The sequence below is a fragment of the Trachypithecus francoisi genome, unplaced genomic scaffold, assembly GCF_009764315.1.
Source record: "Trachypithecus francoisi isolate TF-2019V2 unplaced genomic scaffold, Tfra_2.0 Contig00164, whole genome shotgun sequence".
Lineage (NCBI taxonomy): Eukaryota > Metazoa > Chordata > Mammalia > Primates > Cercopithecidae > Trachypithecus > Trachypithecus francoisi.
The window spans coordinates 259,447-281,101 of record NW_022680497.1 but is presented as its reverse complement, the minus strand read 5'-3'; the positions used below and the strand labels follow the sequence as shown (position 1 = coordinate 281,101).

The 21,655-nt window shown below is 36.9% G+C and overlaps 1 long non-coding RNA gene across 4 annotated transcripts in view; it reads right to left on the bottom strand.

Annotated features, from left to right (window-relative positions):
- Positions 1-1,703: 1,703 nt before the first annotated feature.
- Positions 1,704-21,655, bottom strand: part of LOC117072775 — a 32,004-nt gene continuing 12,052 nt past the window's right edge. For 2 of the 4 annotated variants that reach the window (XR_004432963.1, XR_004432955.1), the window contains exons 2-5: positions 17,830-17,912; positions 14,571-14,663; positions 13,999-14,079; positions 1,709-3,150 (exon numbers count right to left, since the gene is read on the bottom strand). This is a non-coding gene — a long non-coding RNA (uncharacterized LOC117072775). Of the gene's footprint in view, positions 3,151-13,998; positions 14,080-14,570; positions 14,664-15,984; positions 16,132-17,829; positions 17,913-21,655 lie in introns of all 4 variants that reach the window. The other 2 variants (XR_004432977.1, XR_004432949.1) reach the window with 2 other exon arrangements.

The following is a 21,655-nucleotide window of genomic DNA, read 5'->3' as shown; positions in this document are numbered from 1 at the left end:
CAGGCTTGGCGGGCCCCACACTCCGAGCGGCCAGCCAGCGCCGCAGGCCCAGGGCAATGAAACGCTTAGCACCCTGGCCAGCAGCTGCCGAGGTTGCTCACGGTCCCCCAGCACTCCTGGTGCTGCGCTCAAATTCTCGCCAGGCCTCAGCTGCCTCCCCGCGGGGCAGGGCTCAGGACCTGCAGCCCGCCATGCCCAAGTCCCCTCCGCTCCGCCATGGGCTCCCACGCGGCCCAAGCCTCCCCAACGGCCGCCGCCCCCTGCTCCCTGATGCTCAGTCCTATCTACCGCCCAAGGGCTGAGGAGTGCAGGCGCCCCTCGGGACTGGCGGGCAACTCCGCCTGCAGCCCCTCCGCCTGCAGCCCTGGTGAGGGATCCCCTGGGTGAGGCCAGCTGGGCTCCTGAGTCTGGTGGGGACTTGGGGAAAATTTATGTCTAGTTAAGGAATCTTAAACACACCAATCACCGCTCTGTGTCTAGCTCAGGGTTTGTAAATACACCAATCAGTACTCTGTGTCTAGCTCAAGGTTTGTAAATACACCAACTGGTACTCTGTATCTAGCTGACCTAGTGGAGACTTGGAGAACTTTTCTGTCTAGCACTCTGTGACTCTGTGTCTAGCTCAAGGATTGTAAACACACCAATCAGCACTCTGTCAAAATGGACCAATCAGGTCTCTGTAAAACGGAACACTCAGCTCTCTGTAAAATAGACCAATCAGCAGGATGCGGGTGGGGTCAGAGAAGAGAATAAAAGCAGGCTGCCCCAGCCAGCAGTAGCAACCTCCTGGGGTTCCCTTCTGCACTGTGGAAGGTTTATTCTTTCGCTCTTTGCAATAAATCTTGCTGCTGCTCACTCTTTGGGTCCATGCCACCTTTAAAAACTGTAACACCACAAGGGTCCGCAGCTTCACTCCTAAAGCCAATGAGACCAGCAACCCACCAGGAAGAAGGAACAAACTCTCCACACACCATCTTTAAAAACGGTAACATAACACTGCGAGGGTCCCTGGCTTCATTCTTGAAGTCAGCTTCCAGACCAAGAACTCACCAATTCTGTACACACCATGGGCTGCACTGAGACTGTGTGGCCCTGACCTGGCTGGACTCCTTCCTCTGTAGGGTCCCTGTATTCTGTAGATTTTCCTCAAAATTTTTCTTGTTTCTTCTCACAATCAATCCTGAATGAGGCCACACAGAGGACATGTTACAGCCTGCTTCTATTATCTATCAGAAAGCCCTCCCCAACTCCAAATTTATACATTTGTAAAATAATGTTTTTTTTTTTTTTTTTTTTTTTTTTTTTTTTTTTTTGAGACGGAGTCTCGCTCTGTCGCCCAGGCTAGAGTGCTGTGGCCGGATCTCAGCTCACTGCAAGCTCCGCCTCCCGGGTTCACGCCATTCTCCTGCCTCAGCCTCCCGAGTAGCTGGGACTACAGGCGCCCGCCACCTCGCCCGGCTAATTTTTTATATTTTTTAGTAGAGACGGGGTTTCACCGTGTTAGCCAGGATGGTCTCGATCTCCTGACCTCGTGATCCGCCCGTCTCGGCCTCCCAAAGTGCTGGGATTACAGGCTTGAGCCACCGCGCCCGGCCAAAATAATGTTAAAATATCCCAACAGAAAGTACAGAATAAAACACGTGGCAATAGTCCAGAAAATGAAGTCTTTATTGCTGTTTCAGAAAAATATCCAGGAGACTGTGCAGGGAATCTCCCTTCTCAGCAGTTAGGACGGCGGACAGGAAGTTTTCCTCACGACGGACATTGCCTGTTGCCCCAAAACCAGCGTGACGCCTCATCTCTGACGAGAGGAAAGGAAGCTGAGGTACTTCCTGGAGACCCAGCCCCGCCTCCGCAGGCAGAAAGCGCATGCGCTCCTCATGGCGGAAGGCGTGTTCCCATGCCCTCTGCCGGCCATGGTGTTGCAGCGCAGGTGGTTTGGCCTTTACTGCTGAGCGGTGGGCCTAAGTCTCCTAATGGCTGAAATTCTGGTTTAGATTATTCAGTACGTTTCTTTTGGAAGATCAAATGAAAATAGAGCACGGTATCATTTGCTTTGATGGAAGATAATTGAAATAAAGAAGCAACGTCAAAGGACCATATACAAAAGGCGATTGATTCCCTGTATGTGGATGGAAGAGGAGCTTGAATAATAGAAAGGTGCTGTGATACTTTAATGCTGGAAACCTGCCGCTATGCATTTGTCAAATCCCATACAATTTTACCGCATAAATAGTACATCTTAATGTAGCTCAGGACTACAGCTTATGTCATATACGATTTGGGGGAAAATTATGTATTTAATTAAATAGGTTAAACTGTGAACAATAATGTGGGCCCTGCCTGGACCAGATTGCCTGCCAAGCAGATTGCCACGCGCTTGGTGTCTCCTCATCCTCACACAGTACTTGACATAAACCCTAGCTTCAGTGTAGAATCACTTGTGGAGAATATTTAGTTTTATGATGTAGCACTTTCACCCATGAATTAGCCCATTTAATTGACTTCATTAAGGTCCATGGTTTCAGGATTTCGCAGTTTGCTAAAAGCTCAATGTCATCCCAATTTATTTCCTGGGACCATTTCTCCTTGAAGTTTACATTCAGTACTGAGGTTTGCTGAAAGCCAATGCATTTCCAAGTTCTAGAGTCAAATCGGAGGACGCCTCCTTGGTCAGAACTTTTATTTTGCTTGCAGAAAAGTACATTGAATCAAATATAAGAAGGGTTTGCATGGTGGCTGAGAGGTTAAGGTGCTTTATCTGCTAGGCCGCAGTAAGGGGAGCACAACTGTGTCCTCTGTGTCATAACTCAGGACTCACATGAATAAAACGTGGAATGTCAGGAGATGAACTTCTACTCCCATTTAGGGGAGCTTCAAGGAGAATGTCCCAAGGGCTTTCTGAGGGAAAGAAGAGCAGGGATGCCTAATTCTCTGGCCCCAGGGAGTTGTTGATGGGCAGAGAGAAGGGCTGGGGTAATTCAATGGTTTATACTGGGTGTTTTTGATACTGCCCTCATTTCCCTGCTAAATCTGTGTAATGGATCACCGAGAAACCTGGCACGTGGGGCTGAAGATCCCTGTTGTGTCAACTCCAGGGAGGGATCCTGATAAGTGGTTTTGGTGGAAGTTGGAATGAAGGGAGTTTGGCTGCGGAAAGAAAAAAAGGCTGTTGAAGATGGGGAAATGGGAAGAGAAGGTTGAAATCTCTATTCACATGCCAAGGATAGCTTATGCAAATCTATGTGTCAGACCTGCATAAATAAAACTAGAACTTTAACAACATATTAGATTTTTCACCAACAGGTTTTAATGTTTCAATATTTGCAAGTATTTTTCTATTAAAAATAATAAAGTTGCTTACATAATTTTGTATTCAAAATTCCCAGGTCACATAACTATTATACATTTCACATTTTAATTCATAGACACATTCTCTAAATTATGAATTATTTGTTCAATTGTATGTTAGTTTTTTTTTTTTTTTATTCTCCACGACTCAGTGGTCTGACCTGAAATCTGCAGTATTTGGTAATCCACAAGATGATCGGTTGTCCTTGTGAAGACTTTCCTTTCCTATTTCCTTCTCAAGAAGGTATTTTTTACTGATATATATATATATATTTAAACATACAAAGGGTGGTATCTGGCTGAATGTTGGTTCACAGTGAATAGAGACCAAGGTTTCTCTCGATTGGAGTCCCAAATTCCTTACAGAGCTAGGAATTCTCTACACTGCAAATCCTGTGTGTTTTAAGTTAGAGCTTTTGCAAAATACTTATTATATCGACAGTTTTCATTCTCATGTCATTTATATTCAGACAAGTCTTTGCTATGTAGATGGCAAACATATAGCTTCTCTTCTATATAAATTCACTCATGTAGACTGAGAAATAAGGATAACGGAATGATTTTCTACATTGGTTACCATGTTTATTCAATGTGTGAGCCCTCTGGTGTGTTTAGTTGTTAAATAGATGGCCAACGTCTCTTCACATTCATTCCATTTATAGTATCATGTCATCTAAGGGCAGAATATTTTCTGATGATATTAATTTTCTCCTTAGTATAAGGATAGTACATCGACTGAAGGATGTAACGCATAGACAACATCCTTAAAGTTTCTTTCCATTGTTACTTTTCTCATGTTTAATGGCAGAACATTGACTGAAGGAGAACTCAGTGGAGAGAACTCACTGGAGACAAACCACATATATATATATATATGTATATATGAATAATCAAAACTATTAAAGTGACAAACAGAACGGTGGGTTTCTACAGGACTATGGGAGGAAGAGGAGATTGAAAAAGCAAAATATTTGATGTGATACTTTAATTATAGATACCTGGTACTCTTCATTTGTCAAATCCCACACAATTTACAGTACAATAGTGAATCTTAATAAATACAAGCTTGAAAATGTTTTGGAGGTAAGGAGATCCAAGGATGGAATGAAGATGTTACCAAAACATTAATTTTGTTAAAAAAATATGGATCCAACAGACTGCAGGTGGTTGGTGGGAAAGGGATTGGTCAAAATGTCTTTGGAATGAGTGAAATCTTTAAAACCAGAAGCAAACGAACAAATAGTGTGCTCTGTTTGATAAAGTTCTTTCCTATGGGAATACTAGTTAATAATTCTGAAACCACTATATATGTACACTGGAATTGAGCGAATCATAAAAAAACGTGGCAGATAGTATGGCCCAGATATCTCACTGTCTTTGGGAATTTATAGATAAACAAAGTTAAAGTACAGATAGGCAATTAAAAAAGACTAGAATAGTGCAGGTAGTAATGAATTAGAGCTGGATGCACCACGATGAACTGATGTTTAGCGTAGTACACATGCAAATATTACTATTAAGCAAATGTCTGCAGTTAGGTTCATATACTGAACTTACTCCACACACATATATTCTCTTACATGATCAATTTAGAGAGCTGGGAAACAGTGACACCCAAATAGCAATGTGCAATTTAATTCCATAATCTGTTTTTTTTAATACCAGTATCTAAGAGAATGAAACAGGGCTCTTTGGAGAAATAGCTGATATTAGAACTGGTGCAAAAAATGCACAAAAACATCCTGCAGAATCTAAATTTTCAAAAAGGATGTAGTGCAAAAACAAACAAAAAACTAAGATGGGATTCTGAAAAAAGGAAAGCAGGCACAAAAAAACAGACCTACCAATGGCTGATGTTAGAATATTTTAAGCAAATAAACTGGAATTTGATTATAACTTAATCTCCAAAAGAAATATACATGAGTTGATACTTAGATGAATAAATTATTGAACACAAAATGAATAGGAAAAAATAACAATTTCTCATGCAGAAAAGTTCCAAATAATTGCTTTAGGTACTCAGCCATCAAGGAGATGAATCACAAGTTCCAGTTCCTTATCTTTGAGCTGCACATAGTGATTTTCTTTTGAAGAATAGAGTCAATACAGACAGGAGAAAATGACTAAATTCACAGTGGAGAAATATCACTAATGCTACATCAGGCAGTCATTTTTTGTTCATATCAATAGTTATAAGTCATCTTGAGCGCATGTATGCTTTCAGGTGAACTGAGAAAATTAATTTATCTCTGTGATTTTCCTCTTAAAAATGCAAACTCCCTAATTAAAAAGATATCAGATGAACTTGACTGGAAAACCTCGAAACTATAGAGTTCATCAAAAACAAGAAAAGTCTGAGAAAATGTCACAGTCAAGAAAAGCATGAAGAGTCATGAGGATTAAATGTAATATAACATGCTGGATGAAATTCTGGAACAGTGAAGGTTAACCCAGTGCAATCTGAGTAAAAATTGAATTTTAGTTCATAATAAATCAATATTTGTACATAAATTTTGACAAATATGTCACAGTAATGTATAATAGTAATGAAATGGAAAACAGAGTATGGAGTTTATGGGAAGTCTTTGCATAATGTTCACAAATTTTCTGCTAATTATTCTAAATATAATTGTTATAAAATAAAAATGTGTATTAAAACATAATTATATTTTTGTCCCTGATTGCAGATGACATGATTGTACATTTAGAAAACCCCATCATCTCAGCCCTAAATCTCCTTAAGCTGATAAGCAACTTCAGCAAAGTCTCAGGATACAAAATCAATTTGCAAAAATCACAAGCATTCCTATACACCAATAACAGACAAACAGAGAGCCAAATCATGAGTGAAGTCCCATTCACGATTGCTTCAAAGAGAATAAAATACCTAGGAATCCAACTTACAAGGAATGTGAAGGACCTCTTCAAGGAGAACTACAAACCACTGCTCAATGAAATAAAAGAGGACACAAACAAATGGAAGAACATTCCATGCTCATGGATAGGAAGAATCAATATCGTGAAAATGGGCATACTGCCCAAGGTAATTTATAGATTCAATGCCATCCCCATCAAGCTACCAATAACTTTCTTCACAGAATTGGAAAACACTAAAGTTCATATGGAACCAAAAAGGAGCCTGCATTGCCAAGACAATCCTAAGTCAAAAGAACAAAGCTGGAGGCATCACGCTACCTGACTTCAAACTATACTACAAGGCTACAGTAACCAAAACAGCATGGTACTGGTACCAAAACAGAGATATAGACCAATTGAACAGAACAGAGCCCTCAGAAACAATACCACACATCTAAAACCATCTCATCGTTGACAAACCTGAAAAAAACAAGAAACGGGGAAAGGATTCCCTATTTAATAAATGGTGCTGGGAAAACTGGCTAACCATAAGTAGAAAGCTGAAACTGGATCCCTTCCTTATACCTTATACAAAAATTAATTCAAGATGGATTAGAGGCTTAAATGTTAGACCTAAAACCATAAAAACCCTACAAGAAAACCTAGGCAATACCATTCAGGACATAGGCGTGGGCAAGGACTTCACGTCTAAAACACCAAAAGCAATGACAACAAAAGCCAAAACTGACAAATGGGATTGAATTAAACTAAAGAGCTTCTGTACATCAAAACAAAGTACCATCAGAGTGAACAAGCAACCTACAGAATGGGAGAAAATTTTTGCAATCTACCCATCTGACAAAGGGCTAATACCCAGAATCTACAAAGAACTTAAACAAATTTACAAGAAAAAAACAAACAACCTCATTAAAAAGTGGGCAAAGGATATGAACAGACACTTCTCAAAAGAAGACATTTATGTAGCCAACAGACACATGAAAAATGCTCATCATCACTGGCCATCAGAGAAATGCAACGCAAAACCACAGTGATACCATCTCGTGCCAGTTAGAATGGCGATCATTAAAAAGTCAGGAAACAACAGGTGCTGGAGAGGATGTGGAGAAATAGGAACACTTTTACACTGTTGGTGGGACTGTAAACTAGTTCAACCATTGTGGAAGACAGTGTGGTGATTCCTCAAGGATCTAGAACTAGAAATACCATTTGACCCAGCCATCCCATTACTGGGTATATACCCAAAGGATTATAAATCATGCTGCTATAAAGACACATGCAAGCGTATGTTTACTGTGGCACTATTCACAATAGCAAAGACTTGGAACCAACCCAAATGCCCATCAATGATAGACTGGATTACGAAAATGTGGCACATATGCACCATGGAATACTATGCAGCCATAAAAAGGATGAGTTCATGTCCTTTGTAGTGAAATGGATGAAGCTGGAAACCATCATTCTCAGCCAACTATCACAAGAACAGAAAACCAAACACTGCATGTTCTCACTCACAGGTGGAAACTGAACAATGAGAACAGCTGGATACAGGAAGGGGAACATCACACACCGGGGCCTGTTGTGGGGTGGGGAGGGGGAGGGATAGCATTAGGAGATATACCTAACGTAAATGACGAGTTAATGGGTGCAGCACCCCAACATGGCACATGTATACATATATAACAAACCTACACGTTGTGCATATGTACCCTAGAACTTAAAGTATAATAATAAAAAATTATATTTTTCTAACACATATATGAGTAATTAGTCCTATTAATTATAGTTCACATTGTTTACTTGTCTTTTTTCATTTTTTAAACAGATGTATTTATCACATGAACTAGTGAATATTACAAATAATATGCTTTCAAATAGTTGCCTATATTGCATATTTTAAATAAAATAATCCATTTACATACACTTGTGAGATACATATATATATGCATATAAAATTTGTTGTTGTTCTGGTATGGTTGAGTCCATGTGTCCACTCTACAAAAGCTAGTCTCCCCGAATCAGGGACAACATTCAGAATTTAGAGATTATTTATCACATTTTGGCTGAACGTTTTCAAAAGACTACTTAATAAATAACTGTAATGGTGAGTTGACTCGGTGACTGCCTCACTTTCTCCAGAGTTCTTGTCTTTGATGTTTATCATAATATTTACTTAAAAACAGTTTTTTGTTTTTTGGGTTTTTTTGTTGGAGACAGAATCTCACTCTGTTGCCCAGGCTGGAGTGCAGTGGAGCAATCTTGGCTCAATGCAACCTCTGCCTCCTGGGTTCAAGCAATTCTCCTGCTTCAGTCTCCCGGGTAGCTGGGACTATAGGTGCACATCACCATGCCCAGCTAATATTTTTGTATTTTAGTACAGACGAGGTTTCAGCCCTGTTGCTCAGGCTGGTCTTGAACTCCTGAGCTCAGGCAATCCAGCAGCCTCGGCCTCCCAAAGTGCTAAGATTACAGGCATGAGCCACCGCATCCAACCAAAAACAGTTTTAAAATATATTCAAACTGATAATTTCATAGGTGATTTTTTTTCAGAGAATGACAAATATGTTTAAAAATGGAATGAGTAATTTTAGATCTTCCTGTTTTCTGAAAAAAAAAACCACCATTCAGAGTGGTACAAAGTGTTTAAACCCAATGCTATGGACATCTATACATTAAGTTGACCTTATGGGGCTTGATGTCAATATAGATAATAATATAGCTAATGATTAAAAAAAAGTATTCATGTGCTATCAATAATATTTAAATGGTATTGTGCATTTGACTAGGAAAATCATGTTGAACCTGAAATACCATGAAAAATAAAGAAAGTAAAATATATTTTATACTTTTTGGTTGCACAGAAGTAGATCATCATGAACAAATGTATAAGGTTATAAAGTATGTCATAAAGTAGAATATTTGTTAACTGTGTTGATGTAAATGGAAAAAATTTAATATAGGTTAGGATATTTTTAATAGACTGTAAAAAGGTGATAGTAACTTAAGTGTACATGTAACCTGAGACATGCAAATGGAGCAATCATGGCAGGTATAGAAAAGGACAGAGGTCATTACCCTCCCTGCTCCCCATGATTATGCAAACATTTCTTTGCTAAGCTTAAAATTTTACTTAATATGCAAAATGTCTTCTTTGAATTCAAATATAATATGCTGTAAAAATATTGTGCAATGACACCCAATTTTTGTGAAATCAATGAGGAGATGGAATATCCTCATGTGTTTTCTCAAAAACACCTTATAAATACTTAAGAATAATTAATGGGCATCAAGTAAAATGCAATCAGGGTATATCCTAAACAAATTAACAATACTTATCAAATTAACTATATGTATCATATGTTTGTGCATATAACACATATACATTATGTTATATGCTAAATATGGTAAATATAAATAATAAAGTAACACATCATGCTGAAATCAAAAGCATCTCCCTACTAACAGATGACAAATTTTTATGCTTCCCATCACTGTGGTGTATTTTGAACAATGTGGAAAAGTAAAAAGATCTCACATAAAATATCTTATTAGGTTCGTGCTAATTAGAAGTCCTATCCTCTTGCTGAAAACAAAGAAAAATAAATAACTAAATAATGTTGACATACACACAGGTATCTCAAATTTGAAAATAAAAAAGTAAAGAAATGGAAAATGTTTGACTTTTTAGATCAAAGTATATATTATCATAGTAAATAGTCATAAACTGTAAGGGGGTTGGAAACAATAATATCACCTTTGAAATGGCTGCATGCGAAATTATACTGAGGGGAATGATGTCACCAAAAATGTTAGTGTAAGGAACTCCAAAACCATTTTGCTCAACTAAAGCAATGATCGAGATGTCAAAAACAATCAGAATCAAGTTTTTTTAAATTATAAAATATATTTTTAAAAAACTAGGATAATACTTAATGAAGAGACTGCTGAGGAAAAAAAAAAGTATTCCGTTGTTTTAACTTTCCCAACAACAAACACACAGTGAATTACTAAATAAATGAGTACAACCCACAAAAATCAGCAACAACAACTCCTAGGAGAGTAGGGGTATTTTTCCAGATATATCCCATTTATAATAATTCAAAATATCTAATATTCAAAAAAGTATATGAAGCATTCAGGCAACAGAAATGAAAAGGATTCTCAAAAGGAAAAGAAAATTCACAGACACTGCCCCTGAGGAAACACAATGAAATGACAAGTGACAAATATTATTTGCTTGGCCAAACTTGAGTGAGTCTCTTAGACCTTCTCCTAGGCCTGTCTATGTTCTATGACAATGTTTACTTTTAGCAAAGAATTGTGCTTTGTGGCTTAAGTGTCCCCTTAGAAACTCATGTTAAAATGTATTTGTCATTGTGATGACAGTAAGAGGTGGAACATTTAAGAGGTAATTATGTCAAGAGGAATCTGCCCTCATAAGTGGATTAAAGAAGTTATTGTGCAAGTGGAGTCAGTTATCACAGGAGTGGGCTCCTTGAAATAGACACCGCTGGATTTTGTGAGAAGTTAGATTGAGTGAAGCTAAGCTGTATGGAAAGCAATGAGGTCTGTTGGAAAACAGGGAGACTCAGAGTATAGTGATAAATCTCTTCTCCCATACCAAGGAGGGAAAATACAAGTTTATATGTTTAAAATTACATAAATTAAACTAGAACTTCATTGATTAGAATTTTCAGCAACAGGTTTTCCTCTATAAAGACTTGTATTAGTCTACTGGAAAGCTTAAAGTAGCTCATTTTAATTCTGCATTCAACATTCTCAGATCACCTCATTCTCAAATGTCATAATTATTTTTCATTATCAGTGAAAAATTTATGAAAATTTTCATCATTCTAAAAGTTCTGATTTGCTGAATTGTGTTAATTAATTCATTATGAGTTTTATTCCAAAGTCAATTTTATTTTTTAACCTTTATTGTGATGTAACGGGTGTACAAAAATTGAACACATTTAATCTTTCTATATATCTTGATGAGTTTGAATATATGAATACACCCTAGATACCACCTCTACATAACCAAGGTACAAAGTATGTGGTGTACAAAATGTTTCAGTGTTTTATACACACACATACACACACACACACACGGGAGCAGGAGAGGGACATACCTAACATGGACTTTTTTTCATTGTTTTTCCTATTGTCAGTAGTCTGATGTGAAATCTAGTAGAAGGTTTCAGAACTTTAAGATTAACTAAAAATAAATATTATTCAACTTTCCCTCATTCTTGACACTGAGACAGTATTGCTGAGTGTGTATTTTCACATTGCCATAACTGTAACTCCACAAATAAAGAATTTCTCATTGTTTTCACTAATAACTTCTCCATTGTAAAATATTTGGTGTTCATCAGAGGTTTCTCATAAAAAAGACTTCCTCACTTACTGTTTAACAGGTTATTCCTTCAATGAGTTTTCTTGTGTACATCAAGGTTGGTGCTTGCCAAATGTTTGTTTAAAGTTATTCTAAACGTAGGGGTCATGCCATGTTGCTTAACAATAGATTACGAATAAAGGCACTTTCACAGTGATTATAGAATTAGGAATATTCCTCTGCACCAGTCCTCTATTGCATTTAACGTTTTGATTGGTTGCTAAAGACTTACATTCATTGTTTTCATTCTCTCATTGTCATTTGTGATCAGACCACTTAGTAAAAGCTTTGGTACATAGATGTCATACATATGGATTATTTTCCATATAAATATTTTAGCTCAACTGAGTAATGAGTGAGGAGTTTTCCCAATCGATTGCTTTTTTTATTGTGTAGTTGGCTAGTGTGTTTACATATTAAAACTATGGCTGAATTATCTTCTGCATTAATATTTTTTAGAGATAGGGACTCACTCTGTCACCCAGGCTACAGTGCACTGGTGCAATCATAACTCACTGCAGCCTCAAATTCCTGGGCTATAGCAATTCTCATGCCCCAGACTCCTGAGTACTTCAGACTACAGGTACATGCCATCAAACCTGGCTATTTTTGTAAATATTTATAAACTGGGTCTTGCTACATTGTCCAGTTTGGTCTCAAACTCCTGATCTCAAGTGATCTTCCTGCATCATCCTCCCAAAGTGCTGGGATTACAAGCATAAGCCACCATACCCAGCCCCACGTTACATTTCTAATGCTTTGTCATCTATGGTCCAAATATTTCCTAAAGACATTTCTAATTGTCTCTCTGGTGTACAGTTCCATCATGTTGTCTAAGGGAGGAATGGTGACTGAAGGACTTGAGACAGAAGACATTTTTATCACCGCCCTCCAGTGTGAGTTTTCTCATGCATTCTAAGAACATAACTTTGACTGAAGGCTTTCCCACATAAATGACATTCATATGGTTTCTCTCCAGTGTGAGTTCTCTCATGTCGCTTAATAATAGATGTTTGAATAAAGGTTTCCCCACATATATTTCACTCATATGGTTTCCTCCAGTGTGAATTCTCTCTTGTTGTTTAAGCACAGAACTTTCAATGAAGGATTTCCCACAAAAATGACATTTATATTGTTTCTCTCCAGTGTGAGTTTTCTGATGTTGTCTAAGGTAAGAACATTGACTGACGGCTTTCTCACATACACAACATTCATACGATTTCTCTGAAGTGTGAGGTCTCTTATGTCATCTAAGGCCAGAGCTTTCAGTAAAAAATTTCCTGCAATAATGGCATTTATATGGTTTCTCTCTCATGTGACTTTTCTCATGCCTTCTAAAGTGAGAATATTGATGAAGGGCTTTCCCACATACGTGGCATTCATATGGTTTCTCTCCAGTGTGAGCTCTCTCATGTTCTCTAAGGACAACTCTTTGACTGAAGGATTTTCCACATATGTGACATTCATATGGTTTCTCTCCACTGTGAATTCTTTCATGTTGTCTAAGATGACAATACTGGCTGAAGGCTTTCCCACATATGTGGCATTCATATGGTTTCTCTCCACTGTGAATTCTTTCATGTTGTCCAAAATGAGAACACTGGATGAAGGCTTTCCCACATACGTGGCATTCATATGGTTTCTCTCCACTGTGAATTCTTTCATATTGTCTACAGTTAGAGCAATTACTGAAGAATTTCCTACATAGAAGACACTCATATGATTTACCTCCAGTGTGAATTTGTTTATGTTGACTGATGCTTGACTGGTCACTAAAGGATTTTTCACACTGCTTGCTGGCATAGGATTTCTTTTGTGTGTGAGTTAACAAATATTGAAGACTCACTACTGAGTTATTAGTGAAATCTCCTGCCAAACCATGAAATTCAAGAAGATCCTCTTAAGAATAAGATTTCTGATTTTGGGAAGGATATAAAAGACCATCAATGCTTTGTACACATACGTCCATACATTATTTTATTTATATATGAAGTCTAGTTAATCATCCAGTTAAAATGTTTTCAATGTAAATTGAATACACATAAAGTATTACTTCTCAGCATATACAAATATTTTTTCTTTGCATTCTCTAGAATTTCAATCATAGAATAATCAGATCAATTATGAAGAGATTAATGTTTTTCAAAAAATAGGGCATAAATAATTTTTCTCATATGTTTTTGTTTCATTTTTAAAGATCTCAGGTGATAATTTTAAGCTAAGATTAATTTCTTCACTAAATTTAAACTGTCCAAACATTTTGCTCAGAACTGTTAATAATATATTAATTGCAATCAGGTGGTTGTTCTCAGTTACTAACTTATCCTATTCCTACATCTCTAATTTGCATAACCAGTATTCATACACATGATACCTACCCATTAGGATGATGACAGTTGTGCCTCTCCTGCTGACATGATGCGTGGATGTCATTTGGCTTTCAAGTGCACTTTCTCTGCCTAAAATAATTGAGAAAATACATTGTTAGAGTGATATTAGGGGATTAAAAATGTTGAAAATAACCAAGGCTCATTTAGTGTGTTTAAAAAATATATACATAAATTGAGCTAATGTGTCAAAGAATGGAATACTCTAAATAGTAAAGATACATTATAAAGAACTGACAATTAGAAAAACTATAATATGAATAAAGTAAAATGGAGATGAGATAAATGCAAAATTTTCAAAACGGTGTATCAGGACAAGAATCACTATGTGAAAGTTTAACTTCAAGAGCACAAATATCCTTTATTCTAAACTAAGATAATGGTAGTAGGACACATTACTAACAGCTGATATATGCCAGTAATGACATCTGAGTGATTTTGTGCCACTTTCTTCATCTTTATTTTAGAAAATATCACTCACTTAAGATCTTCAAAATTTTTGATATTTCAAAAAATCACTGATCAGGCACCTCCTCATTGAAGCACAGGTTTTTGCTGCTTACTTGTTCTCAGGTCGTGGAAAAATGTTCTTTCTTTCCATAGCTCCTTTCCTTGCTCTGGTTGGAAAATCACACCTAATTTGTGGAGTGGATACCCTGTTCATGGAAAAAAGGCATACAGATTTTAAATTATGTGCTAATAAGCATGCATTTTCACCAAGTGTAGGCCAGGCTACAACAAAGGAATGGCCGAAATAAAGTTTAGCCAAATTAACAACACCTTGAAGAAAGAAAAAGTTCTGTCATGAGATTTTAAAAATCCAGGTTGTGGCCGGGCGCGGTGGCTCAAGCCTGTAATCCCAGCACTTTGGGAGGCCGAGACGGGCGGATCACGAGGTCAGGAGATCGAGACCATCCTGGCTAACACGGTGAAACCCCGTCTCTACCAAAAAATACAAAAAAAAAAAAACTAGCCGGGCGAGGTGGCGGGCGCCTGTAGTCCCAGCTACTCCGGAGGCTGAGGCAGGAGAATGGCATAAACCTGGGAGGCGGAGCTTGCAGTGAGCTGAGATCCGGCCACTGCACTCCAGCCCGGGCTAGAGCGAGACTCCGTCTCAAAAAAAAAAAAAAAAATCCAGGTTGTGTGCCCCAAAACAGTAAGGAACTACAGATGCTGATGCCTATGCCCAAATTTGAGGACAGAATGCAGAAGCATTGGTCTTACCTACATGAGAGAAATAAATGTCTTCAAAGTGGGGTAAATATTTTCAGACAGAAGCACATAATCATAAAGTTTCACAAAAAACGTATGTTCTATATGTATAAGAATATGCCCATTGGTTTCATTCATCTGGTTTCAAGCCTTAGAATAGTGGCTAGAACAGAAGCGTTACATAGAAGTTATGTAAACTACTTATTACTTATTTATGCACTCAAAAATATTCATGAACTTTCCAGATCTGCTCCAATGGAGATTAAGTAGCAAAAAGTGCAGAAAATCATGTTCAAGACTATACTGTAGCAGGGTGAAAAATCATAGGTAAGTAAGTAAAATGGAAAGAAAAAATAATTCTTTCAGACCAGACACAGTGGCTTATGTCTGTAATCCCAGGAATTTGGGAGGCCAAGGAAGGAGGATCCCTTGAACTCAGGAGTTTGAGACAAGCCTAGGCAACACAGTGAGACCTTATCACTATAGAAAATAAAATAATTTAGTCAATGGAGTGTGGGATGTGCCTGTAATCCCAGCTACTCAGGAGTCTAAGGAAAGGGTTGCTGTAGTGACCCAAGATTGTATCATTACATTCTATCCTGGGGGAACAGAATGAGACCCTGTATGAAAATATATTAATGAATTAAGTTAAAATTTCATGTAATTTAAGGGCTATGAAAGAATCATGGCAGAGATTGAAGGTGCATGGCCAAAGATGTTTTAGATTCTTGCTGAATGAATACACACATATATAAAGAGACATACATAAATGTAGGCGGACTCACCAATGCTGACCAGATGACTGGTAATTTCCAGCATCACATCTTTGTACAGCTTCTTCTGTGATGTGTTTAGCAAGGCCCCTTTTTCCTGGGTGAAGTCTACAGCTACATCCTCAAATGTCAATGATTCCTAAAATATCAGACATTCAGATTTAAACAAACTAATCTTTGCCAAAGTCCAGAGGAGGACAGTTGAGATGACAACACTGAAGAAGAGGAAGTAACTGGGTCTATGGAAATATCAAAGTACAATTTGAGCTCCAGCCAGTTCATTCACGGTACTGAGCTAGCATCTACCTTTCAAATACATTCTCAGAGACAAATTATCCAAATTCATAAAAGCTTATTGTAAAGCTATATAACGTTGTAGCATAATATAGCTTGTAAATTGTTCAACAAACTGGTAATTTTGACTTCCAAAAAGGTAATTATAAAATTTTCACTTGAAAATTCATAACTGCAACTCCTTTCCTATCAATTTCAAGTAACTTACAGAATCATCACAAGGCAAATAACACTTATGATTTGTTGCTTTGTAACTATACTTATGGTTAAATTACTCTGCTAAATGAACAATAGGTTCCTCATTTATCAATTGATTTAATAACTTAATATGTGTGTTGGAAGAAAAAAACTTATGTATGAAGTGTTTTTTTTTAACTTAGAAAATAAGCATTAAATACAAATCATTAGTCTATTATTCATTAAAAACACAGAGAGACTTGAAACAATCGTAAGCATTTTTCAGAACTCAATGAGTTTCTTACAGAAATTAGGATCTGTGGGCATGTCTCCCTCAACTCCACCTGACTCAAACGCACATAAAAAGGCTCAAAGATAATGCAGCAGAACAAGCCAGGAACCTCTAAGACTGTTGTTCCAAAGGGCAGTATTAGCCTGATCATTCTTGAGGTATGAGGCTTTCTAATCTGAATTTTCCCTGAAAATTTCAAGCACCAGTTATCAATTTATTTCTTTGAACTTCATCTTGTCTATTTGCTCAAGGTTTAAATAAATTTCTTTATTAGCTTATGGTCTATATTTCTGCAAAAATTTTCACAGGGCTTAAATTTTATCCCACCAATTGCACTCCTTCTCATGAATTTATAGACTCAATTTAAAAAATATACCTATGCTTTGCTTTCAATTATCAAATTTGAGAACAAGATAATTACATAGAGGAAAGTGGTGTGATTAGAGACAAGGATGATGAAGAGAATTTTAGGTATTGTCTTTAAATAGTTCAAAATTACAAATACATTTAATCAAAAATTTAAGAAATTTAAAAGAGAAAAATTAAATTATACCTCATGCTTTCCCTGGTCTAAAACCTTTTTATGTGCCTCTTAACACTGCACAGCGCTCACCCAGGACCTGTCACACTAGATTCATTAAACTCACATGAGAAAATACCTGGCTTCCTTTTGGACTATAACATTTCAAGTGTAAATGAGTGTTCTTCAATCATCTCTATGACCTGCATTCATCACAATCCTAAACCCATTACAGCCAATAACACCGTTAATGTGTCCACTATTTCACAGGTAGATCATGGGTTTCATGAAATAAATAAAATTTATCAACTCTTATTTAAACGCACATTTTTAATGGAGGCTAAAATACATTTATATACTTATGGAAGAAGATTAATTATTGATGAGTTCCTGACCAAGGATACTCATCCTAGAGTCTTGGCGAAGTATGACAAAAGCTCTGATCCCTAACACCTGTTGATTGCACTTAGAACATGCATGACAATGGAAGAAGACCCACACATTTTCTGGAAATATGGGTGTAACTTAAGTAAAAAAAGACATTTCATACTCACCTGTGGCTGCATTTTCAATGACTGTGATGCAAGGAGTCCACTTCCGGATTTTCACAGACAGCCCCAGCACTAAGAAGGCAAAGCTGAGGACAGGAAAGAAAACATGAGACTATAGTCTTGTGTACAATTTCCAGACCAACTTGTCATGAAACTTCAGACATTAGCCTCATTGTGATCCTCAGGCCAAATGATGGAGCCACGCAGAGCACACTAAGACAAACACACAGAGGACTGTCCTCCTCACCCAGGGGCAAAAGTAAGAAGGTTGGGAGAAAATTCAAATGAATGAATAGGTTTGGATAGAAGTATGTGGCCCTGCTAAACCCCACTGACCTAGTAGTGACTTCAAAAAGCCTCAGTGTGCTGCTAAAGGCTTCCCCAGGCTGAGAAGTAAGCCTGCATTCATACGTATCTGAGAAGGAGAACCTCTAGCCCTGCCCATGCCGAGTGTCTGAGCAGAAAGCCCAGAAACCTCACCTAAATTCAGAACCAAGTATATCTCCCTGTTCAACTATGGATTCTAAAGAATGATACAGACTAGCCATGGAAGTCAGCCTGTAACCCTGCCCAATCAGAGGAGATTACAGAGCACGGAGAGCAGTTTCATCTGACCACCGATTCCTGCTAGTAGTATCAACAGATCATAGAAAACAGCCAGCAGTTCCACTTGATCTCACAGAATAGTTATCAGCTCACCTAACTGGAGAACCTAACAGCAAGGTCTCACTGTCTAGAGTTTCTGCTAGTTGGCTCATCAAGAATTCTAGACTACACTGAATAGTGAAGGTCAATCTAGACAGAATAACCAACAAGCATGAAGAGAAGACATCTAAAATAATCCAGTCACAATAACAAAAAGACAAGAATGAAAAATAATAAAGAAGTCCTATGGGAATTATGGGACACGACAAAAAAAAATTTACCTTGACATAATAGTAGTTCCAAAAGGAGAAGATAGAGGGAAAAAATCCCCAAAAGCAAATTTAAATAAAAATGACTTAAAATTTCCCAAATCTGGGGAAAGACAACAAAATCTAGGTACAGAAAAGTTACAAATATCCAGTCATCCAAAAGGAGTTCACCAAGATATATCACAATCAAATTATCAAGAATCAAAACAAAAGGATTCTGAAAGTAGTAAGACATAAGAAACATATAACATTCAAGCAAGTCTGGTTACGGCTTTCAGAAGATTTCTCAGCAGAAACAAAGCAGACCAGAAAGGCTGAACAATATAGTCAAAAATGCTGAAAAAATAAAGTCCAATCAAGAATACTTTACTCAGCAAAGATGCTCTTCAGAAATGAGAGAGAAATACTTTTCCCAGACAGATAACAGCTAAGGTAGGTAATCATCATTGGGCCTGTATTACCAAAATTGCTAAAGCGAGTTTAAACTGAAACAAAAACCTGCAAATTAATGATATAAAATATATGAAGGTAAAATAACTTATGATATAAGCAATATATATTCATACTCAGAATACTCTAATCATACAAGTGATGTTAAAGCAATTTATATGCACTATGAAGGTGAAAAAACTAGTTTAAAATCTAGCTATAATAAATTCTTGAGCGATACAAATTACAAAAGGAAATGTAAATTTAGACATCAATACCACAAATGGTGACAGGGAAAGTGAAAAGTGCAAAAGTTTTGCATGTAATTAACACTAAGTTGTCATCAGCTTAAAATAGCCTGTTACATAAGAGTCAAAGTATACCATGACAGAACATCATCAAAACACAAAAAAGACAAGAAAGGAAGGAACAACCCCCCCGCTACAAAACAACCAGAAAATAAATTACAAAATTCAGTAGTAAGTCCTTAACTACCAATAATTACCTTAAAGGTAAACGAATTACATTTTCCTTTCAAAAAACATGAGTGGTTTGAAATGAAAAACAATTCCCAACTATATGCTGCCTAAAAGAAGCACACTTTAACAGTAAGGTCACATAGGCCAGGCATGGTGGCTCATGGCTGTAATACCAGCATTTTGGGAGTCCAGGGAAGGATTACTTGAGGCCAGAAATCTTTGCAAAGTATGCATCTGATGAAGGACTAATATCCAGAATCTACAAGGAACTCATACAAATCAGCAAGAAAAAATACAAGTAATCCCATAAAAAAGTAGGCAAAGGACATGAATAGACAATTCTCAGAAGAAAATATAAAAATACCCAACAAGCATATGGAAAAATGCTTGACATCACTAATTAGCATGGAAATCCAAATCAAAACCACAATGAGATGCCACCTTACTCCCACAAAAATGGCCATAATTATAAAATCAAAAATTAATAAATGTTTGCATGAATGAGGTGAAAAGGGAAAATACACTGCTGGTGAAAATGTTAATTGGTACAACCATTATAGAAAACTGTATAAAATGTATGGTGATCCCTTAAAGAACAAAAAGTAGAGCTACCATTCTACTAAAAACAAAAGAAGTCATTATATGAAAAAGACACTTGCATATGCATGTTTTTAGCAGCACAATTTGCAACTGCAAAAATACAGAACCAGCCTAAATGACCATCAACCAACAAGTGGATAAAGAAAATGTGGTATATATACACCATGGAATACTGCTCAGCCATTAAAAACAAATGAAATAATGGCATTTCCAGCAACTTGGATGGAGCTGGAGACCATTATTCTAAGTGAAGTAACTCAGGAATGGGAAATCAAATATCGCATGTTTTCACTTGGAAGAAGGAGCTAAGCTATGAGGACCCAAAGGTATAAGAATGATACAGTGGACTTTGAGGACTCATGGGGAAGGGTGAGAGAGTAGTAAGAGATAAAAGACAAACATTGAGTACCGTGTACACTGCTCAGGTGACAGGTGTACCAAAATCTCCAAAATCACCACTAAAGAACATATCCATGTAACCAAAAAACACCTGTTCCCCCAAAAACCATTGAAATAAAATAAAAGAGAAAAAAATATACCAATAAATGCCTGTATCAAAAAGAAGACAGATCTTAAATAAACAATCTAATGTTTCACCTCAAGGACCTAAAAAAAGAAAAAGAAAAAACTAAGCCCAAAGTTAGCAGAGGGAAAAAAATTGGAGGAGAAATAAATAAAATAAAAATTAGAGAAAGACTAGAAAGAAATTCATAAAACTAAGAGCTGTTTTTCAGAAAATGTAAACCAAATATACAAACTGTTAACCAGGCTAGAACAAAAAGAAGACTCATATAAATAAAATGAAAAATGCAGGAGAAGATATTACAGCAGATATCACAGAAATACAAATGATTATAGGAAATTTCTATGAAACGTTATACACCAACAAATTAATCTATAAATGAAAATGTTCCTAGACACATACAACCAAATGGATACATTTCTAGACACATACAAACTACCAAGACTGAAGCACAACTAAATAAAAAATCTGAATAGACCAGTAACGAGTAAGAAGATTGAATTATTAAGTAAAAATCTCTCATCAGAGAAAACCACAGGACCAAATGGCTTCACAGGTAAACTCTAACACATTTAAAGAATAACTAGTATGAATTTTTCTCAAACTCTTCCAAAAAATTGAAATGAAGAAAATACTTCCAATCTAATTTTACAAGGCCAGTATTACCCTGATACCAAAGCCAGACAAGGACACTACAAGAAAAAAAATGCAGGCCAAAATTCCTGGTGAACACAGATGCAAAAGTCCTCAATGAAATACGAGTGAACTGAATATAACATTTTTCAAAAGTCATTCACCATGATCAAGAGAAATTTATCCCAAGAATGCAAGGATGGTTCAACATATGCAAATCTACAAATGTGATCTACCACCTTAACAAAATA